This window comes from Cebidichthys violaceus, unplaced genomic scaffold (assembly GCF_023349555.1).
Source record: "Cebidichthys violaceus isolate CVI_PGR_0920_01 unplaced genomic scaffold, fCebVio1.0.p SCAF_7, whole genome shotgun sequence".
Taxonomy (NCBI): Eukaryota; Metazoa; Chordata; class Actinopteri; order Perciformes; family Stichaeidae; genus Cebidichthys; species Cebidichthys violaceus.
Window position 1 is genome coordinate 9,516,936 of NW_027176927.1, and position 15,845 is coordinate 9,532,780.

Here is a 15,845-nt window from a genome sequence, read left to right on the forward strand (position 1 = left end):
ATATCTCTCAGACCGACATCAATTCATTGCAATAAACAACTGTAAATCCTTCACCTCCCCAGTCACCCACGGTGTCCCCCAAAGTTCCGTGCTTGGTCCCCTCCTCTTCATCATTTACATCCTTCCCCTTGGACAAATCATCCGTCGTCATGGTCTCGATTTTCACTGCTACGCTGACGACACCCAACTCTACTTCTCCTCCAAGACCATCACCTCAGTCACCCACTCCACTCTCACCACCTGTCTCACTGATATAAAATCATGGATGCAACAGAACTTTCTCAAACTGAACTGCAATAAATATGAACTACTCATCATCGGCCCTAACTCCCTCACCCGCTCAGCCCAGACCTTCTCTCTCAACATTGATAGCTCCATCGTCACCCCCTCCACCCAGGTCTGCAACCTCGGTATCATCCTCGACCCCAAACTCTCTTTCCTACCCCACGCCAACCACATCACCAAAACTGCCTTTTTTCACCTCAGGAACATTGCACACCCCAACCCCTTGTCTCAGGTCTGCCAGTGCAAACACTCTGAAGACCATCAGGACCAAGCGCCGGACCTGGGGCAACAGGGCCTTCTCAGCTGCTGCACCTCCCCTCTGGAACGCCCTTCCCATCCACATCCGTGAGGCTCCCTCCCTATCATCATTCAAACAAGCCCTCAAAACCCACCTCTTCAAACTCGCCTTCACCTGCTAACTCCTGCACCCTACCCTCCACTACATGACTCATTCCGCACAGCTTCTCCAGTTTTCTTTTTTTTTTACCATAATGTTTTGTTTTGTTTGTTCCGTTTGTCTCTGTCCAATATAAAGCGTCTTTGGGTACTTAGAAAAGCGCTATATAAAATTAAAGTATTATTATTATTATTAAAGCGAAAAACGACAGGAGGCAGATACAGTCACTCAGAACTGTGGAGCTTTAACCTGATGGTATGATCTCTGCCTGTCATCACAAGTGATTGGCTGCTTGTATGTAGGAAGTAACACAACTTTCATTCAGTGTGTGGAGTGCGTGTGGCCGAGCAGAGTGAAGAAAAACTGGACAGTGAAAGAGAAGAGAGAAGAGAGAGTTGGAGATTAAAAGGACAGCGAAGGGACACTAAACTGTTCATGGTTGGCAGCATATCACAAGTTTATAACATAACTACCTTTCCTGAGTTAATTCAGTGTTTAAAAAAATAGTCATGAATTGCAACCATAAACTGTATAAGAAGTGGATGTAGTCACCCTGATGTCACCCATTGGTTTGTGGACTAGAGTTTGAAGCCTCTGGTATTTTTTCAAACATAAGTGACAAGAGCAGGGTGAGCTAAGTACAACCAAACTCCAAACAAGACATTTTTAAGTCACCAAAATGCTACAATTAACTTTCAAGAAGTAAAACAACCATGCTGTATTGAAGAAGACTTGAAACTAGAGATTGAGACCATAAACTCATGTTTACAATGTTTACTGAGGTAATAAATCAACAAAGAAGTAGAGTTATTTTCTCATAGACTTCTATACCAGTGATTTTCAACCACTGTGCCACGGCACACCAGTGTGCCGTGAGAGATCGTCAGGTGTGCCATGGGAAAATGTTCAATTTCACTTAATCGGTCCAAAAAAATATTATTTAGTTGCCGCAAATAATTTGCCGTTATTGAGCGTCTGAGCCTGCAATATAGTGGCTGGCCTAGTAATTAAATACTCTTCCATGCCAGTGGGTGGCAGTAGGTAGCGCAATAATGACTTTGTTAATTTAAGACGGTATAATTAAATGATGCGCGGGAGAGGTTGAGGTGAAGAATGACGATGGAGAAATATTTAAAAAAGAAAAATGCAGACTCTGAACTGGGCCCTGGGCAACCTTCTAACCCAGATGAAAAGCCTAGTGTGAGTGGTGGTAAAAAGAAAAAAGAAAAAACTGTGAGCTCGAGGCAATACAGCGAAAGTTATCTTTCATATGGATTCACTTTCACCTGGGATCCAACTGCACCGACTCTGTTATGCTTGTGTGTGGGGAAAAGCTATCAAACAGCGCCATGGTCCCAAGCAAGCTGAAACGTCATCTCCAGACGAAACGCCCGTCACTCAACAACAAGAACGTGGACTATTTTGTTCGCCTGCGCACACAAAATGAGAAACAGGTAACTTTTATGAAAAAAACCACGAATGTGTCTGAGAAAGCTCTCAAAGCTAGCTACTTAGTAGCTGAACTGGTAGCCAAATCAAAAAGCCCACACACTGTGGCAGAGACATTAATACTACCTGCCTGCAAAGACGCGGTTAACGAAGTAGCTAAAGTTGATGACATGTCTGCAGACATCGAAAGCTCTCGTTGCCAAGACTTTACCAGCAGACCTAGCTCCTGTGTTGAATGATGTCGTGCGCATAGTTAACTTAAGACAAGACCTCTGAAAAGCCTCATATTTGCATCTTTGTGTGAGGAAATGGGAGCGGAGCATGAAGCTCTATTGCTCCACACAAAGTCTGATGGTTGTCGCACGGCAAAGTGCTGGCCCGTATGTATGAGCTGCGGGAGGAACTAAAAGTGTTTTTGACTGATGAGAGGTGTGATGATGCAAAGCTGCTCGCAAGTGATGAGTGGTGTGCAAGGCTGGCATACATGGCAGATATATTTCAGCACCTGAATGAACTGAACACACAAATGCGTGGCCGAAATGAAAACCTGCTCACAAGCACAGACAGAATAAATGGATTCCGTTGAAAAGTGCACCTCTGGCAACAGCATGTTTAAAGTGTCAACCTTGACATGTTACCCCTCACCCAGAAATGGCAAGGAGCTGTCAACACTGCTGCACTGTGTGAGATAATAGGTAAACACTTAAAAACTCTTGAGGAGAAGTTGTCATTTTATTTCCCCTCAACCTCCACGGAATGCCTTGACTGGGTTAGGGGCCCATATAGCTCAGCAACAGTTTTTGGAAAGGACATGACTTTGCATGAGCAGGAGGAACTAACTGAACTGAGACAAGACCGTGGTTTAAAGCTGAGCTTTGCTGATCTACCTTTAGACAGTTTTTGTTTGACTGCTGCCAAGGAGTTCCCCATTCTGGCAACAGAGCTATTTCAACATTGCTCCCATTTTCCACAACATATCTGTGTGAGATGAGCTTTTCAAGCATGGCTGCTATACAAACTAAAAACAGAGAGAGACAGAGCTGTTGAAGAGGAGCTTTGTGTGTGCCTTTCTTCGGTTTCTGCCAGGATATCAGCTCTGTGTTCATCCAAACAGGCCCAGGTTTCACACTGAGTAAGTATCAACAAAGTAAGAGACTTAAATTGTCAGCATATATGCTGTATTATACTACAATGTGACATTTTGTAACGTTTTTGGTTGTTGGTGTGCCGCGGGTTTTTTTTATTGTAAAAAATGTGCCGTGTTCAAAAAAGGTTGAAAAACACTGTTCTATACAACCAGAGGAGTCGCCCCCTGATGGACTTTAGCAAGAATGGTAGTTTAAAGCGTGTCCTCAGTATACAGAACCAGAGGTTGCCCCCTGGTTACCTTTTCTGTCTAGAGCTACCAGAGCTTCATGATGACCACCACAAGTCCAGTCAGAGCTCTGAGGAAATAACAGCGAAACAAACCCTCCATAATCATACATAAATATTTATTCCTTGAAGCTTTAATTGCGGAACTGGGGTTAACTCTGGAAACTAAATACACTTGGCTATTTTGTAATATGTTGGGATGTTTTCTGAACAACTAAAATAAATATTACTGGTATTAACAGTAAATAAAACATAAACTTACAGTACACGTGGTATGTTATGATTGTGTTGTATTTGGCCTGTGCCGATGTTAGATTCCCAGCCTATTATTTTCCCATAAATATTGATTATAGCATCTTGAAGAGCAGAAAGTTTTGCTTTAGATGCTAGTGGTTGCTGAACATACCAGTATAGCTGGTAGTCCTTAAAATATTCTTGAGGTGCATGTAATCTGAATTATATCAGGTTTGTTGAGGCTAGGATTTTTTTCTCATGCAGAAAATAGTAGCTATTTGCAACATTAACAATCAATCCTTCAGTTACACAGTTCTTTGTGGATATTCTGGACAAAATGGACTTCATGAAATTGCTCAAGATGTATTTTTGTAATAGTTGGTAGCCTGCAGTAATGTCACAACGTAACCTTTACAATATGAAATACAAAGTACTGTAAGTGACGAGCGAGCAAAGATCTACTATGCAAAACCAGCTCCTGCGGAAGGATGTGCACTCTGTGTCCTGTGGTGTACTGAGCCTCACGGTTAACGAGCTTCTCTGAATGTAATTGCAGTGTGACACGCCGTCGAAAATTCCTCTGACAAATAATCTATTTGCATTTGAATAGAGGATGCTGGAAGCCTTACGTGCCAAAGGTACAAGTCTGTGTGATTGTGTTTTTTTTTAATAGAGGGACAGAAAAAGCTAACACTGATGACAGTGAATGTTTTAGTGTGAGTCATACCACCCACTGCTGGTTGAAGATGAAGAGACAAAGGAGCAGACAAGTGCCTTGACCCTGGGAAGACATTAAAACACTGAAATACACTGAGTCTGAATTGAAGTCGAGGACGCTTTGAACCACAGCCAGGAGCAAGTTACACACTGGGCCAGTGATAAGATAAGGGCTGATAGACTAAGAGCTCTTTTTTGGTGCATAGGGTTACAGTAAGTAGGTGTAAACAGACGGCAAAATGTGCAAAGGACACGTGTATAGTGCTGAACAAAACTGTGTTTGAGGGCAGCTGCAACAATGTCATGGTTTGCATCAGAATAAGAGAAAAGAATTCAATAAACTTTAATACTAGTTAAGAAATGTTAAGAGTTAGTTTTATTGATGAAATGCAGGTGTCAGAGATCATACGTATACCACATTAATGAACATATGCTTTATTGTCCTCTCTGGTGCTTAAATTTAATGGAATTGCTGTGAATGGTAGATTAATTTGGGGCGGCAAAGTAAATCTGTGTTGAGTTTTACGTTGGTGAACTTTGACCTGCAATTTTTTGGTTTGGACTAAAAAGCAAGGCGTCTTGGTAGAGTTGACCTTTGAGGGGACGTAGAGCTGAGGAGTCCAAAATGGTGGAAGGTACTGCACCATCCAGTTTTATTAAACATCGACTCTCAGAGTACAAACTGCTCAACAAAGCAAACATAACTTGCAAGCAGTTCGAACTAAACTACTGAATTAAGCTAACTTCTGTGTACACGTGGATCTGTCATTTTGGTGATGCATTTCCCACTAAAGCATTGTGTCGCTAATTTTCCTGTCATTACGAGATAGAACAGTGTGAGTTCTGGATTTAAATGGACATATTTAATATTTGTAGGTTAAATTGATTGTTTTATCAGTTTCAATTTAGTTTGCTTTGTTAGCCAAATTACAAATACCAACTAGGTCTAATCATGTAACTTCCATTGCTATTATGAAAAAGGAACTTTATTGGCTTACATCTCTGTTATGCTTAGAACATTGAATTGACCCTGAACGATGATTGATGAACAACACACGTTCTGTGGTGAGTTTGGAATGCCAATGCTTTCACTTATCAAACTTAACCAAACTAAATCAGTAATCAGCAGGGTTTGGATTCATCAAGCCATGCAGCTAAAGTGAGAAGTATCCAGATCATTCTCTGTCAGGAACAGTGAAAAGAACCATTCTACATGTCAGAATTTTCTTTGGTCAGTCAGTTATTAAGTACTGTTTTCAGAGGAAGAAATATTTTTTTACAGCCAAAGGTATTTTGCAATGTTTGTACTGTATAACAGTACTAGGAGTTTACAAGCATGCTTGCTCTGTGAAGCTGTACTTTGTGAAGTATTTAAAGTTAAGAAGCAATGTTAGTGTGTTTAATAAGCACTCCTAGTGGTGGATATAATGTTATAACATGTTTGTTTGGAAAAGTGTTAAATCATAAAAGTATAATCATTCTATGTATCAAACTATAAAATACAGTTACTGAATGTTTTGAGGGAAAGAGAGACCTTTGAGACAGGCTTTTCAGATCCGAAAACAACTGTATGGTAATGTGATGAGTTTGGTGAGCCGACTTCAGGAATGTGAGGTGTAAACAGTGGGGGAAGGAGATGTATTGATCAAGCAGAAATGTTGATGAAGACAGCCCTAAGAAAACATGGGGGTGGGTACACGCTATTTTACGAGTAGGAGGACAGGTCGGACCAGAGGACACTATTCAGACATTATGCGGATCACTTAGACCAATGGAGAGCATTGTCAGAGGACAGGAGGAGACAATCGGATTTCAGCCAATCACAAAGCTGATAATGGACTTTTGAAAGTAAACTACTGACTTTTGGTTATAAAAACATTGTTCGGAGAGATGTTATTCAGTTCTTGGCGATCCTCTTTACCGTGAACTGGCGTTTGTAGGCCGGTGGGGGGGGGAGTCTTTGGACTCGGTTTTGCGATTCCTTATTGTCGACAGTGTAATTCAGTTTGTAATTGTCTTTTAACATTTGTAAATTATAAATACTTTTTCATTGTAAGCCGGATCCAGCTGATTTTTCTTAGCGTGACTTCGTTGCTCAAACAACAACGAAAGAGCGAGAGGTCCGCGGCCTCCTGCGCGCAGAGGTCTCACTCCACCACAACTTGAGCTAAAAGCATATATCAGCATGACTGACATTGCCACACCGCGAGCATGGCCGAAAGCCATGTGCACAGTACTCTAAAAACATGGCCAATATTGCTACAGTACAACGTTTGACAACAACAGAGACTGTTGTCACTTTTACTTAGGGAGGTTGCCTGGTCTCCTAAAAATGTAGCGCCAATACAATGAAACTGCATTCTCATTTACATTTTGAGGGGAAACAGATTCACGCTGGATTACGTAATAAAAACGTATCATTTTCCATGCATTTTCCTATGAAAGTCAAGCAACATGTGTCAATTTTCGCTTGTTACATGAATGCAGTCTTTCCAAAATAAATGTCCTTCTTTGCAGGGAACAACTTAAGTTAAGTTTAGGAAAAGATTAAAGGGTTAAAATCCCTGCGTACGTGTTGTTGCTTTAATATGGAAGTTATGTGACGGCACAAACTCCTGGGTGAAAGACCGGTGTGTGTTTGATTTTTATACTTCGTGATTATGTGGATTACATAGAAATTGATTTAGTGGGATACCTACGAATTACAGCACATACATTTTTGTTGGTATGTCTACAGCCTGAATCAAGCAGTTTTTGTTATCTTTTGTTTAAATTCACAACGTTCACCACATGGTGAAACTGCAACCGTAATAAGGGAGAAAATATCGTAATCCCTCCAAACATTAATGTGTTGTAGTTGTGTTGGGATTACAGTACGGTCATTTAGCAGATGCTTTTCCAAAGCGACTTACAATTCAGATTCTATCATACCGTAGGCACAGCTACGGGAGCAATTTTGGGGCTAAGTGTCTTGCTCAAGGACACATCGACATGCGACTAACGGAGCTAGGGGATTGAATCGCCGACCCTCTGATTGAAGGAGGGCCCTGCTCTCCACTTAGCCACAGTCACCATGTGCCTCGCCATGTGCTTTGAAACAAAGGGATCTAGGCCTGCCTATTTTGCAAGCAAGGCAGAGCCTGATTGCAGTTAGATAGCACCAAACCCCCACCAGAAACATGCCGAGGCAGGACTTCCAGTTTTACGGCCGGAAGCGGCTAGCTTCCAAAACCATAGAGCGCGCCTGGAAACTTTGCTTATTCCTCTGACCCCTGGTTGGACAAGGAAGCACGCAACGTTGCTGTCTTTAAAAGAAAATCCTAGGTTTAACAGTTTTAGATTTGCTGGACGTTTGTTTGTTTAGTTTTTGTTCGCATCCTGAATGAGGAAGCGGACAATTTTCCTGCAGAAGTGAAGAAACAGACTTCTTCAGAGAAAGAGGACGATTTCTCTTTCTCCTCAAGTCGATTCATGCCGGTTACGAGCCAAAGAAATCCTCTGCTACGGAGAGAATTTATTGCGCAACGCCGCGCCGTTGGAGGACCGACCGAGCAGACCACGAAATCAATTCATAGTAAGGCAAAGAACCTGGGCGTGAACGGTTCCTGCCCCGTGTCTAAGCGGGGAAGGATTATGCACCTAACACGGTGGTAACTCCATCGGCTGTCCCACCTGCGAGGATTAGGTTCCTCTTTGAGGTGTCGGAACAATACCTTCGGCCTTTTAGCTCACCTCGTAGCTGAATTGTTAGGATTTCGGAATTATTGTCTTTCTAAAAGTCTTTTACGGCTACGCCCTAGGCGCTCTCAGTAGGATGTAACCCTAACACCCAGTATGAATAGTTACAGTATGTACATCGTCTATACTTTACTATTGCCTATTGAGAACATCTCACCATTTTATGACTAACACTGCCAAGTCTTCACCCAGGGAACTTATCTCAAGCTCCTCTGCATGTTTCAGTCGTCACATCTGATCACACTGTTAACGGACAGGGGAAGAGGGTTAAATTGTTCTAAAGAACCAGAATACTTTGTTTGGCTTCAGACACTTACAAATGGTATGGCTGTGAATTTATTAAAGATTTTTTTAATAATAATAATAATAACAATACATTTTTACTAACTTTTTTCAGCTTTCACTGATTTAATATGAGGTATAATCCAAGCTCTCTCTGGGAAATCTCCCCCTCCTCTCTCTTCTCTGCTGTTTTCCTGCTTTTGCAGGCTCTCACAGTCCGCTTTCTCTGAGAGTTTTTTCCTTTTTCCTTTTTTTCATGCTTCCCTCTGATAGCAGAAGGGTCTTCTATCCCCCTATAAGTGGGTAAGACAGTAAAAGGGTCTTCTTGTCCTCGCTTCCTAGGTGGTAAGACCCCTAAGTGTCTATTCAAGAAGTCTGTCCCATTCTCTAGTTGGGGGGAAAAAGCCCCAACTCTCACTGTTTCTCTGCTTCTTTTTATGCTGATCTGATGCTGGTACCTCCCTTAGGTTCATGCGTCACTCACATGTGAGTCCTCCTCTTTCTAAGTCTGCTACAGATTGTAACTGGTTTGATCCTGTTCAGAAGAGGAAGGGCTATATAGGTTAAGAGTGACTATTTTATATATGGCGTATATGCAGTTTATATGGTTAGTCACATCTACCAAAAAATAAGACACGTTATATGTTCAATGGTTATACTTTTATGCTTTCATACTTTTCTACAATCTTTCAACAGGTTATGTTTCAGCTTGTTTGTGTTGCGTAAGTTACTGTGTCATTTTTATAACGTGGTAATGTAGCTCCAGGGTTGCGCTAGTGGCATCAGACACGCGTAGATAACTAGATCTCTATTGTCTACTGCCATTTTAGAGTCTCGCGCCATCTTGTGGTTGCCACGTTTTAGATTACATCATACGTTGTCTGAGCTGTTCTCTCACCCCCATACACACTGCATGCACACACGCTGCATGCACATACACACACACACTTTCCCCCTTAGCCCAGTTTGTTGATTTTAGATTTTAGACTGTCAGTGAAGACAGTTGAGCCTCCAGTTATACGTTTGAATGCGTTTGAGGGCTGAAAATGTCCACTCGACAAAGGCAGTAGATATTAGGATTGTCACCGCCAAACATGCCAAAACGCTAAAAATATAATTTCACGTAAAAACGTCTTACATATCTTTAAACTTTAACTCTTTCTACTACAAAGTTCTGCTAGCTAGTTTCACAACTAGCCCACTGAACAATCAAGCTGCACGTTAATGCTGACGTACTTGTAGGTCAGCTAGACAGCACTGACATGTCAAAGAATACGCCCAACATCATCAAACTAAAAATCTGATTGGTTGAAGACTATGACAATCAACAATATTGTCTCCATTTACTTGATGCAAAGTGATTCACTTGTAATTCTGAAGGCTTAGAGACAGCATAGGGGCGAAATCTGATTGGATAAAAGCTCTACTTAAAACAAGCTGTGCTGGAAGCAGAGCAAATGAGGAAGACAGTAGCTGTGCAATGAGATAATAAGCTAATGGGAAAAATATTTAGAATACATGTAGTGTATTTATGAAAAATAATTAAATAATAAAATAGCTATAACTTTAGAATTCTGTCAGTGTCTAGGCCAGCAGAGAAGGCCTTGCTGGCCCTGATGGCCCACCACTAATGGTTTGGCAGAAACTGTGTGCATGTACATATTCAGGGCAGCAACCCCTGCTGAAAATACATTCCGGCTTGCATGAATTTTGTGGTATGCATCTTAACCAGCAGGCTTCCAGGATGCACAGTTGCTGTCTCACCTCAACCAAGTGGTCTGTGTTGCTTAAAGATAACTATATGAACATTAAAATGTCATGCTTTAGTCAACAGAAGCGGATTTTATAGGGATACAAATGAAATATGTTTACAGAGAAATTTTTGCAAGATTCAAGATGAGCATTTTCTTACAATGGTGATTAAAAAAATGCAATTCAAGATGAGTTATGTTTCCCACAAAAATAATTGTGTAACAGGGCCGCGAGGCCGAGTGGATTGGTTAGCTATACACACAAGAGGCAGGGCTCTAACCTGCCGTAAGGATATTTAGACTAAGCACTGCAAGCATAAGGCCAGGGGGAACTGGCACGATTACATTTCACTAGATTTGTACCTTAAAATATTAGAGCTGACAAATAAATTAATTTATTGAGTTGCTGCTGCAACAAAACAGTATTGTTTCACAAATAAATACATACAATAGGTATTACAAACTTGTCAAATGTCAAATAAGGATTGTAAGAGTAAAATAATAAACACTGACAAATGCAACAAACTACTGTTTTATACTCAAACAGTAATGACAAGAATGACAAGAGGAATAGATAATATATAAGTTAAGCTCCTGTATAACGTGCTTGACTACACCGACATCCAACATAATCTTACAGAGAGATATAGGCTCTGGAGAGCTGTTTCAATATAAAGCTGGGTTTTATCTGTAACATAAGGCAACTTAGTGTGGGTAGTGGACCAAAAAATGCCACATAGATGGAAATAGAAAAAGATGTTCATCTATTACTCAAAATATGAATAGGTGCCAAGTATTGCGTATCAAAGCCTGATATTTCTTCTCCCTCTGTGCCATAGAGCTCCATTGTTGTTACAACACATCACTGAGCCTCCGGTTCTGAAGTCTCTATTTCATCAATACAGCATGATGAAAATTACGGTCCCATTTAGAGTCAAATAGGTTAGGGTTTTTTTGTATTGTGAGTCTCTTAGGTGCAAAAATACCTACATTGTTTCATGACATAAAAGAAAAATAAGTTATTCCAGCACAAACTGACAATGGCAGAAGTGGAGAAGTAGTAAACACATTGTCCCATTGCCACTCTCTAATGGAGCTCACGAGCTCTCCCATTGTCTTGTCTTAATGTAGTAAGAGCCCACATTGTGTCATGGTACCACGAGCCTCGGTATATTCCTCAAACTAAGAATTGCAAGTAAATTGAAGCTGTGTAAATGCTTTGCTTGAGTGTTTTTTTAAAGATCAGACACTGTAGCAAAAAATACAATACAGCCGTTTCCTCATCGATGTGGGAGTGTAAAGGTTTAACTTTCAGCATTTCCACTTCTCATCTTCTTCTCTCTCTGCCTCTGTGTTCATGTTCTCTGATAAATGCTCTTTGTTCCTCAGCTCAGAGAAACAAACAGGCTGTCTGGGGTTGAATCATCAGCTCTAATACATATGATCAAAGCAGCGTGTGTGCTCCAGGGAGCCCAGATCAGTCAGTCAGAGCTTTGAGCAGACAGACAGGTGCATCATACACACACACACACACACACACACACACACACACACACACAGACACCTACACACACAGCGAAGTGGTGTCATCGTGAGGGAGAGCAGAGCTCACATTATGCTGACACTGTCTGCTGCATGCAACACACACACACACACACACACACACACACACACACACACACACACACACACACTACAGTACTCTCAATACACTTCACTTCTACATCACGTTTGCAGCAAGTGTTGAAAGCAAAATATGTATACTGTATGTACATTTGTCACATTGAACAAATGAGAATGTTTTGTATTTGTTGCCACCGTTTTAATTGATTTTATTATTTTTTTTAAATTAATAATAATAATAATAATAATACATTCTATTTATAGAGCGCTTTTCAATATACTCAAAGACACTTTACAAACATTTAAATAATCATTACATGCTAAACACTAAAAGCATAGAAGACACAACAACATTGGTCACACATTGAAAAGCGGTTCTGAAAAGGTGAGTTGTGATTTGAACATGGAAAGATCGGTGCAGCCTCGGATGTGTTTGGGGAGAGAGTTCCACAGGGAGGGGGCAGCTATGGAGAAGACTCTGTCGCCCCATGTCCGGTGCTTGGTCCTGAGTGGAAGGAACAGGAGGTTTGAATGTGGTGGTGAAGCAGGTCCGTGCGGTAGGAGGGGGGAAAATAGGCATTGCTGTTGAGTTTTTAGCTATGCTAGCACAGTATCGCTCAGAAAACGACAGCTGTTGGATGGACTGGCATAACATTTTGTGCAGACATTTATGGTCCCCAGAGGATGAACCATAAGCACTTTTGTCCTCTGACCTCTCGCCTAGCATCATCGTCGGGTCAAAATGGCAGGTTTATGTCCAAATAACTGCACAACTACTGATGTCAGCCTCAGCTGTGATTTATGCTTATTACAGCAGGTGTGGGAAAGTACGCAGAGTTCATGGTACCAAACAGAGGTACGTATTTACCTGTCGGGGTCACAATTCGGCACATTTTCGGTACAGCAGGGAAAACCAACATATTTATGAATACTCTTTTTCATTTACTTTAAACATCTAGACATGCAAGAGTGGTTAGACTGGCATATTGTCAATAAAAAAAACACAAAAATAAATAACAGATAATTCCTGTTTAAATAGGGCAGTCACAACAGACTAAAATGCATACTGTAGCGGTCTCCAGCATTTTGACCATGTGCTTTAATTCTGTATTGTCTACGATGGAGCGCGGCCACAAATACGCAGCAATAAACACTCTGCAGCATTAGTTATTTGACACGGTCTGAATCTGCAGTGGGAGGCTGCCTGAACGCTGTGGAGAGAAGGACTTGCCCTCCAGTCTGTTTTTGTCTCGTTCCGTTAATCGACACACTCGTGTGATGCCGTCGAAATCAAATGTGTGAAGTTTATCCACAGATATACCTGACTTCTCTTGAACAATGTGGTCATGCACGGCAACACAAGAGTCGTTGTCCACAGACCTTGACTAATTAAGTAGCATATTACTGCTGACTACTGGTGTGAGTATAGAAGCCATGAATAGACTATTTTGACAGTTTGTGTCACAAGGTGTACCAAACAGAAGACACAGACTGAACCAAACGTCTTGTTTCGAACTGTTCAGGAGAAAAACATGTAACGTTCTACTCTATTCAGTACCAATTAAAACATGTTGGCATGCTTATCTAAGGTGGTGAGCATGGTAAACATGATACCTGCTTGGCATCAGCATTTAGGGTTAGGGTCAGTACAGTCTCACAGAGCTTCTAGCATGGCTGTAGACTCTCATCTCTACCTCTACTGAGGTGGCCTTAGCAAATTCATTTGATTTGGGGGAACTGGTCCTTAAATGTGTCTAAGACGACATTATGATAATTTGGGTACAGCTCCCTCAACTCGCGAGGGACTTTGACGATGCTTTGCTTACGTAGAATATTATTACATTTTCCGCGACTAAGAGCTTGAACTTCCAATGTCGACGTAATGGTATTTACAAGTGAAAAATAAAAATGTATGATGCATGATGTAAACATACATTAGTCGTAAAAGTATTATTGTACCTTATTGAAATGCAGGTGTGACGACCCCTCCCTTCCACCGGGGTCTGTGTCCTGTTTCCTCTCAGTTTGTCTTTCAGGATGTTAATTGGCCACTGATGGGCGACACCTGAGCCTGGTTTGTTCCCAGCTATAAAGGCTGCCCCTCTTCTTTGGCTGGCTCTCCTCTCCTCACCGACTCTCGTTTGGCTGACAAGGCTGCTGCTTTGTTTTGTTTGTTTGTTTAGTTTACTTATTGGTTTATTAAATAAATGTGTATTTATTACTTTTAACTCTTTTGTCTCCCTTCATGTTACGGCCTTTTGAGACGGGTCGTGACACAGGGCACATTAAAGAAATAGACAATGTTTTATTTTTTGCACTTTATGGGTCATAACATGCTTTCATCTTGAGTCACCTTTGACCGAGGCCCCCAGAGGCCCCTGGACACTTAAGTTCACAGCCCCTTTTGAAAGTCATGTAAAACAAAATATGGCAATAAAGGAGACCAAAGGACACACAACCCTTGTAGAAAATTTAAGATAAGCAGATAAGTTAAACACTTTGGAGACCATGTGAAACAAGAAAACATAGTCAAACTTTTTGAGAGCTTTATTATCCAGAACTTTATAATTTTATTATAAAATTACATATTCTTTCCAGTGGTCTGTATTCCCCTTAAAACAAGCGGTTTAATGTCATGTTTCATCTAACGCATGTATCTTAAATTTCATTACTTATGATCCACACTTATTCACATTATTCTCCTTGAACCTACTATGACAAAGTTATGGGGACAATGATGCCACAAACACAGCTAAGGAGGGTTCATCTGGTCAGAGTCTGCTCACTGCTGGTCTACAACATGCTGCCCGACAACGTCGGGCCAGCAAAGGCCCTATTGAAACTGTAGGAATTTAATTTATTTTTCTCTCCAATAAATTGCCTTCTTGGAGGCTTTATCATATCCCAAAACTCTCCATATTTGGTAAGCATATCAGGACTGCGGGAAAATTTGATATTTTAAGGGGTCCCATACTCGGAGTATGACAAAATTGCTCGCTAACGCCCCCTAGAAGTTTGACCGGCGGTGCCTCTCACCCAGTATGTCCGATTAACTTGAAATTCGACACATGTCCAGCTCCACCTATTTTCCAAAAAAGCCAATCAGATCCCTAAGCTCCGCCTACCAAAATTTGTTCTGTCTTTCAAGGGGAAAAGGTGGTGCTTGGGATACTGGTAAGCTTTTGAAATTTTGCACGTGAGGCAGTCGTGGCGAAAATTGCAGTCTGATTGGGGTGTCCAGCTGCGGAATGAAAAGTTAGCTCGATAGCGCCCCCTTTTGAGTAGCCCCAACTTTGGGTTTCACCTAGGTATATGAAATTTGGTAGGACGTCCAAAAGATCCTCTTAGAAGTATGCCCTAAACCAAACAGGAAGTCAAATGTTTTTTGACCGTTTCAAGGAGCCGTACTTTAATGAACTCCTCCTAGAGATTAAACCCGATTGCCTTCAGATTTGGTCAGTATGCTCTTGAGACCTTGGCATGGAAAAGTTACTCAAAGATCAAAAAGTTATCGAACTATGTGTCCGTGATGTGGCGGCAAAAAAACACCATTCGCCATGAAACAGGAAGTTGTTGTAACTTGGCCGTACATTGTCTAATCTTCTTCAAATGTCTCATATGTCATAAGATCCTGACCCTGAAGACATATGTCCATGCTCTAAACCCAACCGGAAGTCAGCCATTTTGAATTTTGTATCAATTTGTCGTGGTTTTTTTTTGCCATTTCCAGGTGCTGTACTCCTAGGGAATTAATCCGATCAACTTGGAATTTGGTCAGAACAATCTTAAGACCTTAGTGATTAAAAGTTACTAAAAGCTTTACGTTTCATCGAACGACATGGATGTGGTGTGGCGACCATTTTACATGGTTCACCATCATCCATTAAGCTGTAACTCGACTGTACTTTCTCAAAACTGTCCCAAACTTGACATGCTTTAATAAAGACTTCTGCATGTCAATATTAACTCATAGTCATAGCACCACCTACTGATAA